This window comes from Ailuropoda melanoleuca, chromosome 9 (assembly GCF_002007445.2).
Source record: "Ailuropoda melanoleuca isolate Jingjing chromosome 9, ASM200744v2, whole genome shotgun sequence".
In the NCBI taxonomy this organism is placed as follows: Eukaryota; Metazoa; Chordata; class Mammalia; order Carnivora; family Ursidae; genus Ailuropoda; species Ailuropoda melanoleuca.
Genome location: NC_048226.1, coordinates 46,233,903 through 46,255,376, shown reverse-complemented (window position 1 = coordinate 46,255,376; position 21,474 = coordinate 46,233,903). Strand labels below are relative to the sequence as shown.

The following is a 21,474-nucleotide window of genomic DNA, read 5'->3' as shown; positions in this document are numbered from 1 at the left end:
CTCCCCCTGCTTGTGTTCCCTCTCTCGCTGGCTGTCTCTATCTCTGTCAAATAAATAAATAAAATCTTTAAAAAAAAAAAAAAAGTTCTCCAGAACATAGTTTTTAATGGCTATGTTGTATCTTAGGTTATGGTGAACTATAATTTAAATAATGCAGTTTCAGGAATTATTAATCAATCATCAGTATTAATGGATTAATCACCAACTAATTGCTTTTAGACATTTTTAGAATTGCGTCATTTCATCAAGCAATATATACAAGGCAATACTAAATGCTCTGATGTAAATCAAGAAAAATCAGTTTATGATTTACTTGCCATGCTTAAGAGAGCAAATCTTTCATATGGTAAGAAACTGGTTTCTTTACAGCATGAAGATAGATTTGCAGATGAAAAAGAAAAAAAACAACAACAACAAGCTATAATGACATACCCAGAGAGGTTACTAATTCTTCTGGAGACAGGATCCCACAGAATAACATTATTTTGTTTGAAGTGAGTCCTTAGATCTTGAGGTATACCCCATATATGATCCATGTAGACACAAAACAAAGTCTTATAAAAAGTTTTTAATTGTTTTACTTTTTTTTTTTTTTTTTACTTCTCTGAATTTCTGGTAACTTCTAATAGTACACAATAGACAATGGACTGTCAATTTGCACACAAATCATTCAACTAAAAACTCTTCAAAAATTGTATTTACTGGGGCGCCTGGGTGGCTTAGTCAGTTAAGGGTCTCCCTTCAGCCTGGGTCATGATCCCAGAGTTCTGAGATCCAGCTCCCTGCTCAGCAGGGAGTCTGCTTCTCCCTCTGCCCCTCCCCCAGCTTGTGCTCTCTCTCTAAAATAAAAAAAAAATTGCATTTATTGCTATAAAAAAATAGTCTACTAAAGGAACAGAAATATCTCATCAGTTTTAGCACCTACGANCCTACGGAGCAATATCTTATTCAGAATCCTGATTCCCCTTTTACACTAAAGAGCCTGAAGGATCTTTTCCCAGTTCAGACACACAAGCATTATTTCATAAATGCCAGGAAGTAATTGACCAAAAATAAATTTTATTGTTATCTATAAATATAATGTCAAGTATTTATAAGTTCTAGATTCTTTGGTGGTGAATTTGCCTCAACGATAAATGTGTCATTCTTTACCTGTTAAAAATCAATCAGAAGCCTTCAGAGATTTAAATTTTGGTTTCTTAATTACCTACATGCTTAGATATTAAATATTTGGTATCTAAATTGTTGGAAAGCTGCAGTACACTCAAGAACATTTCCTTTAATTCCGGTAACAAAATAAAATTCCCTTTCCTAGAGACTTTGGTTTTACAGCGTACGTTCCAGTAAACATTGTAATTATTGGAGAGAAGTGCAATAAAGTAGTCTTTAACAAATCCGACTACAAACTATATGTAGAACTTTTTAGCTGCTCATTCCACAAACCCTTACAGACATCTGGAATCATTCAAGAAGCTTAAAAAATATTTAATTATTTTCATTATCTGGAAACTATAAACGACAGTAAGATTCCTTTGCTCATTCTTCCCCGAAAGTCTCACAATTTCCATTAAGTTTTCTTTTCATCCTGAAACACCCTTAGGCTAGACATGTAAACACCTTAATGTAATACTAAGTTTTTATTTAGTTATAGCTATATGTAGCTCGATAGAGCTCCAAATATAATCCTTGAAACAATTTAAAAGTTTAAAAATCTACAGCTAGATAATGAGTTGATACAGTAACTAAAATTGCCTTTCTAGTCAATAAAATAAAAATAAAAATTTTGCAATGGGGAGAATGACAATGTTGAATTCTGTTGTTCCCTTTGACTGGGATAACCATCTTTTAGTTCAAGATGATGATTTTCTTTCCCTCTTTATCTTATGACTAAGTATTCATGGCACCCCTAGCGGTTTTGTATGACATGAGAAGAGAGGGACGGAATCTGTGTAGATTTCTTTGCACAGCACCTATTAAGGGCATTTGTAATTTTAGGCTTACTAAATATTTCTGGATGATGCTTAAAGTAACTAACACATGTGTGATCACGATCCCATTTATAATGTATATTTGGTCACTATCACTATCTCATTTAGTTTTCAAAACAGAAATTCTGATTTATGTTTTTAGTGGATTTTTTAACTTTTAAATTAGCCTCTTGCTTTAAACATAAAATGGTGGTCATTGCATTGACTTTTTTTTAAAGATTTTANATTTTTTAACTTTTAAATTAGCCTCTTGCTTTAAACATAAAATGGTGGTCATTGCATTGACTTTTTTTTAAAAGATNCTTTTTTTTAAAGATTTTATTTATTTGAGAGAGAGGAAGAGAGAGCACAAGTGGGGTGAAGGGCAGAGGGCAAAGCAGACTCCCTGCTGAGCAGGGAGCCCAATGCAGGACTCGATCCTGAGACTCCGGGATTATGACCTGAGCCGAAGGTAGATGCTTAACTGACTGAGCCAGGCACCCTGCAATGACATTTTTAAGAACAATACCCAAGTCTGGACAAGCTTAGTGCAGCTAAGAACTTTTGCATATTACAGCCATACTATTCTCTAGAGGGGGAAGGGATAAAATGAAGGTTGAGGGGCAAAGTAAATCATTCTCCACCTCTTTCTTATTGACAGACTGTATTATCAACACCCAGCTCTCCAGAGACTCAACTCCAATTCCAAAAAATTTGAAACTCTGTTTAATGGTTGAATATCTCATCTGCATTTTCTCAGAATGCTTGGTGAAGGAAATTCANTATTATCAACACCCAGCTCTCCAGAGACTCAACTCCAATTCCAAAAAATTTGAAACTCTGTTTAATGGTTGACTATCTCATCTGCATTTTCTCAGAATGCTTGGTGAAGGAAATTCAAATTCTGGGGCACTGGTCAAAGTTTCCTTCACACTTCCTTTACAAACTTGATCTTCATCTTCTCTTCTGGTACCCTGGTGTTCTGTGTGTTCCCTAGGGTCAGTTATCTCATTCCACAGTCTACTCATCCAGGCACGGAGCTGTCTTTGAAATCAAAGGCACACTATGCTCAGACCTACTCTAAATGCTGCATGAGTTTCTGATCCAAACTTTTGATCTGCCATTTGTTCCCTATTCCCTTGTCTCCTGGGATCCTGGCCCAGATGGCACTTTTTGTTGGTGCTGTGCCCTGCTCCAGTCATAGAACAACAAAAGGTTTAATTTCCAAATACGGGAGCGATGTTTCAGAACTGATGATATTCTATGTAAGGTAATATATTTCTCAAGATGTTTCAAAGATTTGGGTATCTGTTACCACAACTGATCATTCTTCAAGTTTGTGTATGTTGACTAAACTGTAAATATTTTAGCAATGGATTCATTCGTTTTAAAGACATTATGCACTAACAAAAACACAAGGCTCTTATCCACGGAATATTTCACGTAGCTTAGGCAAGATACTCTTACATGTAGTAAGGGAATACAAAAAGGTTAACAGATGGGATATATTTGCATTAGTATCTTACTCATAGAAATGAGGAGGTGAAAACTTTTTTCTTGGGAAGTTATTTGGCAAAGAACCTAAATAGATTAGCAATTTTAACGATGAAAATCCAATAGCAGAATAGAAACCAATTCTCATTTAAGTGCCCCCATGTAGTCTCATTTACTTGGGGGAAAGGGAGGAAGGAGAAGCGGGAGGAAGGGAGACACCTAAACAAGTGTGTGAAATTTATTGAAAAGGATGCCTGGTCTAAGAAAACATTTTAGTTTGGAGGTAATGAGATAGAGGCCTGATAGAAACATGTTGTGAACTTACTGTAATAAAGAACACAATATGTAACTTGAACCACATTTCCAATTAAAATTCAAACCAAAACAATTTGTATGATCAATTATTATAAGGGACTGTGCAAGGCACCAGAAGAGAAACAAATAGTCCATTTCTATAAAGGGATAACTCCTCTGCTTAAAAGAATTAAGAAACTTCCCCTGCTGGGTTCAGGGGGCCCCCATGACCAAGTCCCTGAGCATATCTCCTTATACCCCACAATTCAGTAATGCCAAACCATATTAGCATTTCTATTATTTCACTTTTGCATATCTTTACACATGCTGTTCAATCCACCCGGTAAGTTTTATCCTTCAAAACTTGACTCAGTTATCTCCTCTTCCAGCTGTTATCTCCAGGTGGGTGCCACAGATGAGCCTTCAACAGGTCATGCTCTCTTTTGCCAACAATGATGCTCCATTTGAAACGTAGCTTCTGGCTCATTCTCAAGCCCTGGGAGGGAGAGTGCCAGACCATGGGGCATCAAGTGGCATTGCAATTTGAACTATCATGAACTGGGTGTTTATCTGATCCGCCAAATCACAAAACTGGCTGTGCAGAGCAATGTTCCATTATACGTTAGAAATGGTACAATACAGATCCGCCTCAGCATGTCGGGAAGGCACATCTCTCCCTCAATCCACCTATGGTGTCATTGGGAGTTCCCTGTGATCAGGTAAGAGAGGGAAAAAATGCTTGAGCTTGGTAACAGAGAAATCTGCACGGTCTGTCTCTCAGGCCATCCCTGAAAGAGAATGGTTAATGTATATCCACACCTTGGGCAGAACTTTGGGAGACACATCTGGTTGTCTGCTTTAGGAGAAGGGAAGAATTGTTGAAGTCTAGATCTACACTAACTCATGGGCAGGGGCTAACATAGTTGGTTAGCTGGTCAATGACTTGAGAAGAACAAAATTGAAAAGAATAAAATTGGAAAATTGGTGACAAAGGTAAGAGGGGAGAGATATGTGGACGGACACTTAGAATATATATGAAGTCGTATGAAAAGTGTTCACCAGAAGGATCACTTTGGAGGAGGCTTGCAATCATCAGGTAGACAAAAATGACCTATTCCTTCCGTTTTTGCTAAGCAGCCTCTTTCCTTAGCTTCCTCAGTGTTTCTCAATGGGCCCACATAAAAAGTCACCTGGTAGCAGGGATGAAGACTATGCATGGGCTACCGACACCTGCTGAGTGCCCAACCTGCCAACTGGAGAGGCCAACACCAAACCCCTGATAACACACTGTGAGGTCAGGACGCTATCCTACAGGATACAGCGTATGCCTTAAACCCAGTTTCTTCCTCCAGAGGTAAAATGCATGGGTCCAGGAACCAGAAGTACTCTCTCTCCCCCTGTGATATCTAGTGAGCTATTTCCTCTTGTCCCCACAACTCAAGGAAATTGTGTGTCTTGTCAACCTGACTGTGAGCTTTTTGGATTTAGATGTCTTAGTGCCCAGGGGAAGCATGCTTCTACCAAGAAGCACAATCACATTATTATGAATTCTGGGGCTGTCCTCTGGCCTTTTTAAAATTCTCATGCCTCTGAGTCAACAGACAGAAGGTCACTCTATTGGCTAGGATGATTGATCCCATTTACCACGAGGAAATTGGACTGCTGCTACCTAATGGAGGCATGAAGAATAATGTTCAAAATGCAGAGATCCACTAGGGCATCTCTTGGTACTCTCTTGCCCAATAGCTCTGGCCACTAGGAAATTGCAGCAACTCAAGACAAACATCTAAGGATTTAGATCCCATAGGAATTAAAGTTTGAGCCACCTCATTAAGTAAAATGCTTTATCCAGGTGAGGTGTTAACAGGAAACATGGAATGGCTGCTGAACAAAGGCAACTATGATTATCCATTAAGTCTTGTGATGAGCTACAGAAGTACAAAATGTAGCAGCTGTATTTTGCATTAAATTTTCCCCCTTCCTCCCTCATATGCTCATGACTTCAAATGAAGAACACTGGTAATTACTAATATTTTCATTTTCAGCTTGGAGTATGACCAGATTGATGACATCAATATCAGTGAGTAACTGATGGGATTGTGTTCCCTGTGTTAGGACACAAAAATTTACTGGAGGGGAGGACAGGAGTGGATATAGAGGGATAGAAGGAATGGACTGTATTGAATATCTTCTTTTCCCCTTCCAGATATATTCTCTACTTCCTTCCACCCCATTCTCTGCTCCCAGAAGGCTGACTCTAAGGACCTCAGCAGTAAACTTCCTTGCCACCTAACCTCTGGTTGAGAAAAATCAGAAGATCAGAGGACAGAATTAGAGCAAGCAGACTTCCTCCTTGTAGTCCCCCCTCCCAACTAGATTTCAGCTCCAGCCAGTAACAGTTTCCTCCTGCCAACTTCTCTGAAACTCTACATAACCTGCCCCTAGATCCTGAACTATCTATCTCTTGTGAGATCCCTACACCCTGACCTGTGAATAGTCTCTTTACCCTATGGACACACCATCTGTTTGCTGCTGTGACACTGACTGCCACAAGCATCTTTCTTATGCACTAAACTAGGAGTTCCTTGGGGGCAGGTCTATGTCTTATTCATTGTCGTATTCTCCAGAGCATAACCAGTGCCTGGTTCATAATAGGTGCTTATTAAACATTTGTTGATTATTACTGATATTTGTTTTATCATTCATTTATAGTACAGACTATACATAAGAACAGGGCATCACACACAAGGAAAGACAAGTGGGGTTGAGATCCAGTCTACACAGAGCTGCCTTAGCCCAACCGAGAGGAAGGGGTACCTTTTCATAATTAGTCCAGCCAAAGGGGTTCATTTGGCAATATGCACAAAGAAAGGGTATATTCTAGCAGGTGATCTTACATAAGAAAAAAAATATTTGAGCAGTAAGAGAAAAGGTTTATATCAGACAGTAGAGAAAAATTTTAGTTAGGACATGTCTCATGATTACATATATCATGAGATAAATGCACTGTTATTCAGTTAATGGATCTTTACAATTTTTTAATATACTACAAGGATGAGACATGGGTATTTTTAGCCAAGCCTACATAACTTCAATCATAATAGGGTTTTTTTCAACTCTGATCCAATTAATTGAAGGCTAACTTAGTAGTGGAAGTTGCTTCCAAATACTTACCACAACACTTGGCTCTATAAATAAATGACAGTAAATGAAGTTCCGATTTGGCCACAGGTGTACAGACAAGGATTTACATAAAGCTTGGTTTCTCTCTGTAAAAAAGAAAAAAAATTCCAAAACCAATAAATATTTTTTCAGGTTGCTAAACTAGTATCTAAATAACTATGAGATAAATAATTAAATATGTAAATAGCCATGCTATGCTTCAACCCCATCTGATAACCTTAAATAGTAATATAAATAATGTCAAAGGCTCAACAAAATTGATATCAACAAGATCAGGGATTAACTCCAGTAAAGTACTTTTATTTGGTAAATGTAGATTCGCTTCAATTACTTGTAGGAAATACTGAATCTGATACTGCAATGATAATTTAAACAATCTTTGTAACAGACTAAAATGCTCTGGTATTAGCATCTGTGAGACTCAGGTACTTAGTAAAAATTCTAGGGTTGAGGTTCAGTGAAGGGAGAATTAGTGAGCTTTCACACTCATAAAGAAGAGTTTACTTTAAGATTTCCATGGCAAAGCGGATTACTCAATAGAGAACTCAAGTATTTTAATGGTTATATCTGACCAGTCCTTTTGGCAAATAGGCAGCTTTTGTTATTCTGATACCCTGGGTTAATTTAAACCACACCTGTTTAGAAAGGTGTCTAGCGAATTTCTGCAAGTTTTGATCTGCCTCTCCTCATGCAGAGTTATTGAGAATTATGTCTCCATATCACGTTTATGTTACACGTTTCAGAACCCAATGAAGAGCAGAACAAGTTAGCCATTTTGTAGGTCACTTCCTAGAGAAAATGTCTCCTCTTACCTTCTCTTTGACTTTTTTTTCCCTTGTATAATAAAAACAACATTAAGTCAGACTGACTTAGATTCAAATTCTATTATTTCCATTTTTTAACGGTGTGGATTCTAAAGTGTTCAGTTCCCCCATTTCTAATATTGGGCTAATAATTACTATTTTTACAGGATTGTTATCAGGTATATAAAAAATGCAAATAAAGCATCTATTTCAGTACCAGGTATTTAATACAGTGGTAGTGGCAGAGTAGTCCTCACTTTTTGTGTTGCTGTTATTCCAATTATCCCATCAGGACCTCTAAGATACCAATTTGATTTCAAGAAACTGCAGTGGTTAAGAAAATTACTCAAAATTATTCAGTAAGGCAGAGTGAGTCACTAGTAGTAAGTCAGTGTATTTTATTTAATGATATGTACCTAGTGATAGTAAGATAGGCTTTTCTAAGCCTTTCTACTATATAAAACATATATATAATGAAACAGAATTTTGTCCTGACTGGAATCAGAGAACTAGCACAGGTGAAAATTTTGTTGAGGAATCCAAAATCTAAATCAGTGCCAGCACTTTGCGGAAATTAGTTTATTTGTCAATGTTGGTCCAGATTTCAGCATCCTCTGTGAGCAACTGACCACTCTCGCTATTGCCTAAAATATAAGATCTGTTCAATGATTTTTGCCATTTTTGTTGCTATAATTTTTGCAGTTGTTTATTTGGACACCATCTATATCTTTTCTGTGAGATAAATGAACAAATGTCCAAATCATTTGAAACACCTACCCACGCCTGTCTTGTCTAAACAGTAGGATAACAAAGGTGGTTTAAGGGGCCTACCCAGGGAAACCGTAAATCCCAAAATTCCAGCCATATTGTAAAATCAGTGTTGAAATAAAATTATATAAGGAATTAGAAAAACTTTCACAATGTAATTAGGACATCATATCGTCCAACCTCTACTACCGTTCTTCTTCCCCTGACCCTGAGACTATATATGACAACAAAGAATTTGCTCCATTCTTTCAAGATGTGAAATGTCTTTTTCTTTATTTGAATGATTTGATCTAAGAGAAGTGGCTTGAAAAAAGCATTAGGAATGTCAGGTTTTGTAACAAACCATATGGGTGGAAGGTTTTGTTGAGTTGGGTTTTTGGGTTTTTTGTTGTGTGGGATTTTTTTGTTTTGGGGGGTTGGGGGGTGGATTTTGTGGGGTTTTTTTTTGTTTGTTTTTTTGGGTTTTTTTGGCTGACAGCAAACAAGTCTATCTGAAAACACACTAAGCTCCAGCAGGTGCCCAGAGCTAATTTGGTTTGGAACTATTTTTAAAAAGCACTAGCTATGTTTTATAACAAGTCGTACCAAATGGCTATATTGTTTTTCTGTCTTCCTGCAATCCAGGGGCCAGTTTTAAAATGTGACTCTAACATAAGGCCACAAACTGGTCATGTGCTAAACACATCTATAATACTCAGATTTTAAAACCTTCTCATAGATCCCTAGAAACAAAAAAATTGGAGATTTACACTTTAGTTTCCACTTAACACACTCCTTCATAAATTCTTTGCATTTCCTGTCAGTAGTTTTCATTTAAATCTAGTGACTTTTAGTTCTGGCCAGCAAGGATGATGTGAAATGCTTCCCAGCAGGCAGATTCAGCCGGATTTGTCAATCCAACCACCTGCTGATGTCATGTGTTCTGGCTTGAGGATATCATGATGGATATCTACTCTCCCTGTGGAATCTCATGGCAGTCTCGTCAACTGGCATTCTTTTAATACTCCTAGATTAAACACCCACTTAGGTATGGCGTTTGAAGAACCCTCAGCTTTGAATCGCTCTGATACATGCATTTAGCCCAGCCTTTCCTTTCCCAAATACAGAAATCCTATTTGGATTAAGATACAAAGATTAGATCTTTTGGGTTTTTTGTTTTGTTTTATTTTGTTTTGCTTTGTCTCTGTATATTCCAGCACAGAAATCACTAACATACTGCCTAGAGCACCTTGTTCTACTATTGAGGCAGCAGGTGTCATGGGAAGAGCAAGAGTTTTGGAGGCAGCATAACTTGGATTTGAGTTCCTGTAAATCCACCTGGCAGTGTGTCATCTTGGGCAATTTACTTAACCTCTCTGACCAAAATGGAGATAATACCTACCTCACAGGATTGTTGTGAAGATTAAATGTGATCATACACACATATACACACACACACGCATAAACACGTGTATGTGTGTGTGTGTGTGTGTGTATACATAGGTATGTGTATATATACATATGTATATAATGCCTAACATNGCATAAACATGTGTATGTGTGTGTGTGTGTGTGTGTATACATAGGTATGTGTATATATACATATGTATATAATGCCTAACATTAAGTCGGCTTCATAATAAATGCTCAATAAATTTTTGTTTCCTTTCAATTCCCTTTAATAGTGATTACAATCCAAACCTTTGTGTTTTGTGTTCATTGTGCCCTAGTGAATAGGGAAAGGATGGGACTTTAGGTAGGGATAGAATAGGGGCCCCAACTGAGCTCTGAGGGTATTTCAGGGATGCAGACACTGAGATGGAACAAAAATAAAGATAAGGAAGACAAATCAGACTCCACTGTCCCAACTGCTAGGGTTAAAATGTTTTTCTAATAATTACACTGTAACCACAGAAAATAGAAAATAACCATGAAAAATGATCAGGCCTCAAAGGAGAACTAAACTATAAAGATAATTTATAAACTATAAAGATAGATCCAGACCATTGACCTAACCACTGGGAGGTTCCTGGTAAAGTTGTAATGAGAGGCCAGAGATGAAAAGCCCTTGTTGGCAACCTGGTCAGGCCCCTTTCAGTGCTGAGAGCTTTTTCTCTATCCTTGCTTAATAAAACTCTATTGCTCTGCTGACCCTCCTTCGTCCGCAAGATTCATCTCCTACTCCATGAGACAAGAACCTCGCTCTCCTGCTTCACTAGGGAGTAGTTTAGCCAATGGCATTCCAAATACCCCTTCCATGGAACTCTCACAGTAGCTCTGTAACATGGCCATGGTAGGTCTCAGTAGTCTCCTTTCACAGACTGGGGAGCCAAGGTGCCAAAAGGTGTAGTAATTTTCCCAAAGCCTCAAAAATGTGGGTAGAGGGCCCAGACCAGAACCTGGATCTAAATCCAACTTTTTTCCCTCAGCTTTATCATTGCCATGTGATTTTGTTCAAAACAATCTCAATTTAGTGAAAAGCTCTAGGTAGTCTCCACCCTTGGCAGACGGAGGAAAGAGTCATGAGCGTACAGTGGGGAGAACCACACACTGTCAGAGACGCGTCCACTCTGGCCCATCTCTGTCCCTCTGCCAGTGTAGCCAAGGATCCCACTGGGGGAGGACATGGCTGCCTTCCATGCCATCAACTTCAAAAGGCTGGGGCTTTAGGGCCAGAAAGGACTGCAAAGGACAAGTCGTGGCCTAAAGCCAAGGTTAAGATGTGACGAGTTCAATGTTGACATTTTGAGGTTGAGGAGACAATAGGACGGCTGGCTTGTTCTCTTGCCCACTCTGCCCTCATTCAAAGGGTTTGCTCTGTAACACACAGTCTCTCAGCTGCCCTGGGAGGCACAGGGCAGAGCTATCTGGTTGGTGGTCACACTTACACCCCAGACTCCCAAAACTTAATTCTCATCTATGTGGTCCCAAAAAAGCTGCTTTGTGTTTTAGTATAAAAAAATTTTTTTTTAATCATTCTTCGGATTTTCTTATTTCACTTGACCCTCATGACCACACTGGATTGTAGACAAAACGGGCATTTGAAGGAGTCTAAGGTTCAGACAATGTTAGCTGGTAAGAGGTGGGACCAGGAGGGGAACCCAGGCCATTAAGCTCCTTGTCCTGAATTTTTTAAACCAGCTCACCATATCGTAGCCATGGGAACCCAGTCTCTCTTCCCCATATTCTCCTACTACGAAGCATACAGAGACGTCTGCAAACATTTGCTGAATGGATGAACAACAAAGGGAAAACGAAGAGCTACATTTTCCAGTTTTCTACTCATTCTGCCTCTCTTGTGCTGTGAATGAAATTCCCAGAAAATTCAGCTGAAATAATCAACTTGTGCCGTCTGTCCTGTTGCCACAAGCCAAAGCAGTAACTGGTCAAAGTCAAAGCACCTAGAACACTCCTGAGAAAAAGCTGATCAGGGGAGATTGCATGAAACAACCCAAAAGAACAACAAAACTAAACTAAAAAAAAAAAAAACAAAAAACACCCACAAAGTTAAAAAACACAAAATTAATGCACCCCCTTGTTGCTGAGTTGGCTCTTCCAGTTTATCTCTGTTGCTGACCCATTAAAATTGTAAATGTGATTTTAGGGCATGAATGCAGTAAAACCATGTGGTCAGCTCAGAAGTCAGACTCATCAGGTCTGAAAAGTTGGAACACGAAAGCATTAAAGAAGGCGAATTAGAGGAGGCCTGAGAAAGCAAATGTGAAAGTGAAAGAGACAGAGAAAATTGATTCGGGGATACTCCAACAATGACAAATAGTGAAACAATGTTTTCGTTAACATGTCTGCGCAAACTCAGTCAACAAAAACCCCTCAGATCAAGTAGACTCCTTCAACTAATTCTTTTCATATTATCATTGTTCATAACAGATTATTTAGGTGGCCAGGGTACCTGGGTGGCTCAGTCAGTTAAGCACCTGCCTTTGGCTCAGGTCACGATCTCAGGGTTCTAGGATTAAGTCCCTCATCAGGCTCCTTGCTCATCAGGGAGCCTGCTTCTCTCCCTGCCTGCTGCTCGTCCTGCTTGTGCTCTCTCTGACAAATAAATAAATAAAATCTTTAATTATTCAGGTAATCAAGGCACTCCCATGTCAAAACATTCTTGATTACTTAGAAGATTCTCGACAGGCTGGGTCTCCACAAGTGGAATGCTGGTCACTCAAGTACTAGTTATGATGCTTCCTATTCCAATGTGGCAAGACAGCCTCTCAAAACTAGACCTATCTGTTATCTGATCACATTTCTGTTGCAGATTTAATCTCAATTCAGGAACACCGAGGGGCAAAATCTTTTATAGCAAAGGTAAGGGCATCTACAAGGGGAAGAAGTACGCAGAATGTTTAGAACCTTGGTTTGAGTTCTAGGAAATGTCTCTATATTTCTGGTCTTAACTGAAGGAGATCTTAATCTTTGTATTCATCCCCATGATGTGGTAAGTATGGTGGATCACATTATTTGACATTCTTCTCCTAAACCTCAAATCAATACACTATACATCTGTGGAAACAGAAAAGTCTTGCAATGGGGAAGCCTTAAACAAACAGGTAAGGGACAACAGAATTTACTTAAGAATGACAAGACACACACACACACACACACACACACACACACACACACACACACAATGCCAAGAGAAAATATATGTTTTGGTTGGTTGATTGGTGGGAGAATGGGTAGGAATCTGTGCTTATGAGAAATCTTATAACAGTGCCTCTCAAGCAATGACACCACCTCCAGAGGCCATTTTGGACATTTGTGGAGTTTATGTCTAAATGGTTAGAAGATGGGGTTCTTGGATGGCACAGTCGGTAAGCCTTGGACTCTTGGTTTTGGCTCAAGTCATGATCTCAGGCTCGTGGGATCGAGCCCCATGTCAGGCTCATGTTCAGGGCAGAGTCTGCTTGGAATTCTCTCTCCCTCTCCCTCTCCCTCTGCCCCTCCCCCTCTGTGCGGGCTCTAAAATAAATAAATTTTATAAAAAATAAAAGGTCAGGGGCGCCTGGGTGGCACCGCAGTTGGGCGTCTGCCTTCGGCTCAGGGTGTGATCCCTGCGTTGTGGGATCGAGCCCCACATCAGCCTCTTCTGCTGTGAGCCTGCTTCTTCCTCTCCCACTCCCCCTGCTTGTGTTCCCTCTCTCGCTGGCTGTCTCTATCTCTGTTGAATAAATAAATAAAATCTTTTAAAAAAAATAAAAATAAAAGGTCAAAAGATGCTAAAGACATTTAGTGGATGTGGGTGAGAGATAGCAGATGTCCTGAAAGAAGCAGCTTGGTGCCACAGTGCAAAGAAATATTCTACATTCTGTAAAATTTGTATAGTGTCTTCCCCTAAATCCATGGAGGTGAAAAACCTATTTATAACTGTCTAAATCTTATGCACAGGCTTTAGATTTAATTTTTGCACTACTGTAATGCATTTGGGAGATTTGCAGGGTGGGAGCGGTGCTGCACAGATTGCTACTATGGGGGAAATTGAGGGAACATTTTGCACTATCTTGTTCCAAACTTTACCGAGAGTTGTTCATTGTTTTCAAAAATCATGTTACTAACATAATGCCACTGACTGAGCCATCAGGAAGCCACCTCTGCATGTGTAGCTATATCCATCACCAGGATTTCCCAAATCTGACCCCTTCAATGTGTCCTCTTGTGTAGAAATGTCAAAGCACTTACTTACCGAAATACAGATTTTCCTATAAATCACCATTCTTTCATTTGTCCCTACAACTGAAGTTGTGTAGATAGCTTATATCATCTATAAAGCACATTGCAGAATAGTAAAGGGAGTGTTGCAGATGTTTGTTTATAAAAACCATTTTGATTTTATATCTCCATTTCTTCCATATTTATTACTTAGCATGATGGAGTTAGGAAATTGTATGGATGCTAACATTAATTAGTGGGTGAAAATTCAGTAAGAAACAGCATATTTGCATAGTCAGAGGGCATCTTTTTACTAATTGTTCACTAATTGCAAAGAGGAAAAATAGTCCTTTATGGAGGAGAAACCTGGCAAACACCACTTTAATCAAATGATCAAGGTTTCAAAAAATATTCTATATAATATTTACGTGTGTGTGTGTATATATGTATATATATATATGTATATATATATATATATATATACATATATATATTTGGAAAGAGAAAGCGAGAGAGGTTCAGGGAAGGAGAGAGGAAGGGAGTAAGCAAAACAAAACTGAAATGAAAGCTTGAAAAATCTGGAGTAGCAATTCTTAAATTATCTGACAGCTTCATATGTAAGTCTTTGGGAGATTTGTGTTACATAAATAATTACTGTTAATTTTCCATTTCATAGGTGTAGACAGACCCATGAACATCTATGAATAATAACAATGGGAGGAAATGATATTGATAAAAAAAAAGAACAGTACAAATTGAATAGGAGTCATGATTTTTTAAAACAATGGTGATCGTGGACATATAACAAATACATCTTTATCCCGATTTAAAAACTTTTATGAAGTCAGTGAGATGTGAATATAAGAGAAACTGATAGACTTTTTATGTCAAACAAAACCAAATCCAACACCTCACTCTAACCCTATCCCAATGTATGGATTCTCCCAGCATTCGCAGATGGAAGCTTCTATACAACATTCCCAAATTCCAATCCATAGTTTTCTGAGAAGCCAGGCATTAGACCATGTTCCGTCCCCATAATCATACTCCCAAGTACAAAATGTTAAGTAAATGATTAACCAACCGAAGAGTTTTTTAGAAATATAGGTGGACTAAGGACTTCAAAGTTTTCAAAATCTTTCATGAAACCCTGAACCTGCCCACGTTGTCCAAAGAGGAATATGAGGTGGGGCACTTTCCCTTCCAAGAGCACAGAAACCATTGTGCAGGCAGGCTTTCCATCCCAGGAGTGCAGGGTCCCAGTACAGCCCCGAAAGCAGGAAAGGGTTTTCTCCTTTGCAAGCAGTTGTCTTTTTCCTGGCAAACAAACCAGGTGCCAGAAACTTTACCCAGTTGGGGAGGGAAAGAGAAGCGAGGAAACAGAAGGGGGAGGAGGACGAAGGAAGAAAATAGTATCATTAGAAAAAGAGAAAGATGGTGTCAAAAAGATTACGATAGGAAATAATTTCAGAAAAGTTACATATTTTCTCAAACATTTAAAGCCTCCTAAGGCTCATAAAAGGCATAAACCTGCTTGGAGGTATTTTCCGGCACCGAGGTTTCTCATCCAAACACAGAAAAACAGAAAAGAGATCTCGCAGGCAGAAGTCACAAAAGTATGCACGCTTGTTTGAGCCCCCTTGCTGGGTGGGTTTAATTTCTTTGTGCTAAACAGAAATTGCTCTCACGAGTTTACGCCAACCCCGGGGACTCCTTGCCGGCGTGCTTCCCAGGGCTTACATCATTATGCGCTTTTGTTCCACCTGTTTCTTTCTATTGTGTGTCACACACTCCTCTCCCTTTCACGTGAACAATGGATATACCTCTCCCAAGGCCCTTAGTTAATCGTATTTTATCTTGCAGCTACCAGGAAAAAAACAAAGTCATTTGGGGTCATCTCTTCAAGGTTGAGAAGCCTGAGCCACCCACCTGCTCCTGCTCATCAAAATTAAATCTGCCAAGTGCTGAGTCGCTTGAAAATATCCTGTTAAGTCATTTAAAGATGTAACTCTTCTTATAGCTAGCAAAGCATAACCTTCATCTGAGACGTACGCCTTGCCACAATCACAGAACCTCGCCACAAAATGTTTTCCTTACTAAAAAATAAAATAAGCTCCCATCTGAAAATATTATCCACATTTCATATTCGTCTTTCTTATTTCATTACCACACAGAACAGTCTTTCATGTAATCAACCATGTAATCTTGCTCATAGTATTTTAAAGGAGAGCAGACAACACTGTATTAGTTTCATAAGTACGATGCAGTGATACAATACTTGTATATGTTGCAAAATGATCACCAAAGTAACTCCAAATAACACCCATCATCATACATACAAGTTTTTTTTTAATGTTTTTTTATTATACTATGTTAGTCACCATACAGTACATCCCCGGTTTCCGATGTAAAGTTCGATGATTCATTAGTTGCGTATAACACCCAGTGCACCATGCAATACGTGCCCTCCTCACTACCCATCACCAGTCTATCCCATTCCCCCGCCCCCCTCTCCTCTGAGACAAGTTTTTTTTTCTTGTAATGAGAACTTTTAAGATCCACTCACCCAGCTACCTCCAAATATGCAATACAGTATTATTAACTATTGTCACCATGCTGAACATTACATCCCCTGTGACCTTCATTTTATAACTGAAAGCAAGTATCTTTTGACCCCACCCACCCATTTTCCCCACCTCCCACCCCAGCCTCAGGCAACCACCAATCTGCTCTCTATATCCATGAGTTCAGTTTCTTATTGTTCATTTGTTTAGGTTCCACACATGAGATCATACAGTATCTTTTTCTGTCTGACATGTTTCACTTAGCTTAATGCCCTCAAGGTCCATCGAGGTCATCAAAAATGGCCACATTTCATTCTTTTTTATGGATGAATATTCCACTGTATATATTCACATTCCATATTTTCTTCAACCATTCAGCCGTTAATGGACACTTAGGTTGTTTCCATGTCTCGGCTATTATAATTAATGCAGCAATGAACAAGGGAGTGTGTGTATCTCTTTGAATTACCGCTTTCATTTCCTTTGGATAAATACCCAGGAGTGGAATTGCTAAATCATAAAGTAGTTCTAGATTTAACTTTTTGAGGAACCTCCATACTCTTTTCTTCAGTGGATGCACCCGTTTACACTCCCACCGACACTTGCACAAGGGTGCCCTTTCTCCACATCCTCACCAATACTTTTTATTTTTTGTGCTTTTGGAAATAGATATCACCTCACACCTGTTAGAATGACTAACTGTAATTTTGATTTGTATTTCCCAGATGATGAGCGAGGTTGAGAATCTTTCCATGTGCCTGTAGCTCATCTGTTAGTCTTCTCTGGAAAAATGTCTATTCAGATCCTCCGCCCATTTTTTAAATCAGATTGGGGGGTTGCCATTGAGTTATGAGTTCTTTATATATTTTATATTTGTGTTAATCCCTTACCAGATATAGTCATTTGCAAATATTTTCTCCACTTCCATAGGTTGCCTGTTTTGTTGATGGTTTCCTTTACTGTGCAGCAGTTTTTTAGTTTGAAGGGAGTCCTAGTTGTTTTTGCTTTTGTGTCAAATCCAAAAAACCATTGCTAAGGCCAATGTCAACGAAGTTACTATCCATGTCCAATGTCAAGGAAGTTACTATCCATGTTTTCTTCTAGGAGTTTTATGGTTTCAGGCCATACATTCATGAGTCTTTCATCCATTTGGAGTTAATTTTTTGTGTATGGAGTAAGGTAGGGTCCAGTTTCATTCTCTTGCATGTGGTTATTCAGTTTTCCCAACACCATTTGTCGAAGAAACTGTTCTTTCTCCATTGTATATTCTTAGCTCCTTTGTCATTGATTGATCATAAATGCATGGGTTTATTTCCAGGCTCTCAATTCTGTTCCATTGATTTATATGTCTGTTTTTATGCCAATACCATGCTGTTGATTACTATAGCTTTGTAATATAGTTTGAAATTAGGGATCACGGTGCTTCCAGCCTTGTTCTTTCTCAAGATGGTTTTGGCTATTTGTGACTTTTTACATTTCCATACAAATTTTTGGTTTGTTCTTTTTTTAAATTTAATTTTATTTAAATTCAATTAACATAGTGTATTATTAGTTTCAGAGGTAGAGTTCGGTGATTCATCATGTATGTTTTAGTTCTATGAAAAATGCCTTTGGAATTTTGATAGATTACATGACTCTGTAGATTGCTTTGGGCAGTATGGACATTTAAACAATATAAGTTCCTCCAATCCATGAGCATAAAATACCTTTCCATTTTTTTGTGTCATCTTCAATTTTTTTCATCAATGTCTTCTATTTTTCAGTTTACAGGTCTTTACCTCCTTGGTTAAGTTTGTTCCTAGGTATTTTGTTCTTCTTGATGCAGTTGTAATGAGATTATTAATTTCTCTAATTGTTTTTAGTGTATAGAAACAGGTTTTTATATGTTGATTTTGTATCCTGCATCTTTATGGAATTCATTCATTGGTTCTAAAAATTTTTTGATGGAGAATTAAGATTTTTTGTATAAAATGTTATCTGCAGTTTGTGACACTTTTATTTCTTCTTTTCCTATTTGGATGCCTTTTTCTTTCTTTTTCTTGCCTAATTGTCCTGGCTAGGACTTCTAACACTATGTTGACTATAATTGACAAGAATGTGCATCCTTGCCTTATTCCTGATATTAGAGGGAAAGCTTTCAGCTTTTCACCATTGAGTATGATATTCACTGTGGGCTTGTTGTATATGACCTTTATTATGCTGGGGTATATCCCTCTACACCCACATCATTGGATTTTCATCATAAATGGATGAGTTTCTGTCCGTGCTTTTTCTGTAGCTATTAAGATGATTATATGAAATTTATCCTTCATTTTGTGTTGAATCATCTTTGCATCCCTGGAATAAATCCCACTTGATCATGGTATATGATTCTTTTAATGGATTGTTGAGTTCAGTTTGCTAATATTACATTGAGGATTTTTGCATCTATGTTCATCAGAGACTGGCCTGTAATTTCCTCTTCTTGTGGTGTCCTGGATTTTGGTATCACAGTAGTGCTAACCCCATAAGATGAGTTTAGAGATGTTCCTTTCTCTTCTATTTTTTGGGAGAGTTTGAGAAGGATTAGTATTAATTCTTCTTTGAATGTTTGGTTGAGTTCACCAGTTTTTGTTGAAAGATTTTTGATTACTGATTCAATCTCTTTACTAGGAATCAGTCTATTAGACTTTCTACTTCTTCATAATTCACTCTAGGTACATCATATGTTTTTTAGGGATTTATCAGTTTCTTCCAGGTTGTCAGATGTGTTGATGCATAATTGTTCATAGTATAGTCTCTTACGACATTTGGTGTGGCATTGTGGCATCGCTTTCATTTGTGATTTGAGTCCGCTCCTTTTCCTTGTGAGCCTAGCTAAAGCTTTGTCAGTTTTGTTTACCTTTTCAAAGACCCAGCTCTTAGTTTCATTAATCTTTTCTGTTGTCTTTTTAGTCTCTATTTCATTTATTTCTGCTCTGACCTTTGTTACTTCCTTCCCATAGTAAAGGATATTTTAAAATTAACAGGTCACTTGCACGTACAATATAGTATGTTTCTATCTTTCCTCCCTCAGAAAGCATCTGAGATTACCAGAATTTGCATTTTAATAGTCTCAGATCCAAGAACTAGGCTATCAATCTCTACATCATATTATTGACACAACGTTCATTTTACTCTTTCATTGAGAACAGCTGACTTGCCAGTGTCTTCTCTGGGCCTCTACATCTAGTCCACTTGCCTTAAAAATCCATACCCCTCTCTGTCAAATAATCTAGGTCATAATATTATACTGTAACCTAAAACCTGAACAAATGCCATTGTAAAGTATGCCATACCAGACAGTGGCTGCTAAAGCTTTTATCGCATTTTTCAGAATGAATTCCAAAAAATCATTTCATAAAATGAATTATATATATTACATAATTACATAACATTTTTTAGAAAGTTTCTTAAACTTTGCAAGTTTCCTGCTCACTGTGGCCCTTTGTTATGTACACACAGAATCTCAGCTCAGTGAGGAGGGACACAGACTCCCACCATGCATCCCCTTGATTCAAACTAGATTGATCAAGACAAGATACAATTTCTTGTGGCATCAGTTTCCTCATGTGAGATTAGGGAACTCACTACATGATCCTTTAATTCCCTTGTAGAGCTAAATCCTGTGTCTCCCTGACTCCATGAGGCCATCTAGATAATGGTCAACCCAGCTCACATTCTTATAGGCTCTGCAGCTTCTAGAACCCTCTCTCATAACCTACCTCACAGAACTTTCATAACAGCCCCACAAGGCAGGTAGCGTTGGCATTTTTATTCTCACTTTGCTAATATTAACACTGAGCCTAAGTGATTTGCCCAAGGTTTCACAGCCAGGAATAAGCAGGACCTTGACTGAAACCCCAACGCAGAGTTTTCAATTTCCACCTTGGTTCCTTTCTACTACAAAACATTCTTCACAGGGGTGCCTGGCTGGCTTAGTCGGTAGAGCATGCAATTCTTCATCTTGGGGTTGTGAGTTTGAGCACCACATTGGGTGTAGAGATTACTTAAAATATTAAAAATTAAAAATATTGCTCACAAACTTTCAATAAACCACCACTAAATCAATTGTACAGGAAAGTCTTGTTCTCCACCACATGCTTCCATGTAAATTAATCTGGATAGTATCACATGCAGGTGTCATCACTCTGAGGTTTTTAATCTCAGGAAGCTAATATTATTTTCCTTAGGAAATTTGACAGTCCTACACTAACATTTTTGTGTAGACAAACACTGTGACATCCAAGACTCTGTAATGAGCCCTTTACTGTCCCAAAGATTATCCTCTCCAGGGGCCAGTCTTGGTGAGATAATGGAATGCACTTAAACACGCTATATCAGAAGGTAGAAAGTTCAGGGAAGAGGTAAAGGGTCCCGAGAACGTCTCTCTGGGAGGAGCAGAGAAAGTATATTAGTTTCCTGGAGCTAACCAATCACCACAAACTTGGTGGCTTAAAGTAGCAGGAATTTAATCTCTCACAGTTTTTGGAGGCTAAGAGGCCAAAATTAGTGTCAGCAGGCCCATGTTCCCTCTGAACACTCTAGAGAAGGATCTTTCTTGCCCATTCGAGCTCCTGGAATTCCTGGGTTTGTGGCAACATAACTGCAACCTCCACCTCCATCTTCACATTGTCTTTTCCCTTGGGTCCCTATGTCCTGCCCTCTTTTTAGGTGGGCACTAGTTGTTGGATTTAGGGTCCACTCTAAATAGAGGATGATTTCATTTCATATCCTTAACTA

General features: G+C 38.5%; 1 long non-coding RNA gene across 2 annotated transcripts in view; it reads right to left on the bottom strand.

Moving 5' to 3' along the window:
• Window positions 1-6,934: 6,934 nt before the first annotated feature.
• Window positions 6,935-21,474, bottom strand: part of LOC117803760 — a 29,390-nt gene continuing 14,850 nt past the window's right edge. For both annotated transcript variants that reach the window (XR_004627821.1, XR_004627822.1), the window contains one exon: window positions 6,935-7,024. This is a non-coding gene — a long non-coding RNA (uncharacterized LOC117803760). The remainder of the gene's footprint in view (window positions 7,025-21,474) is intronic.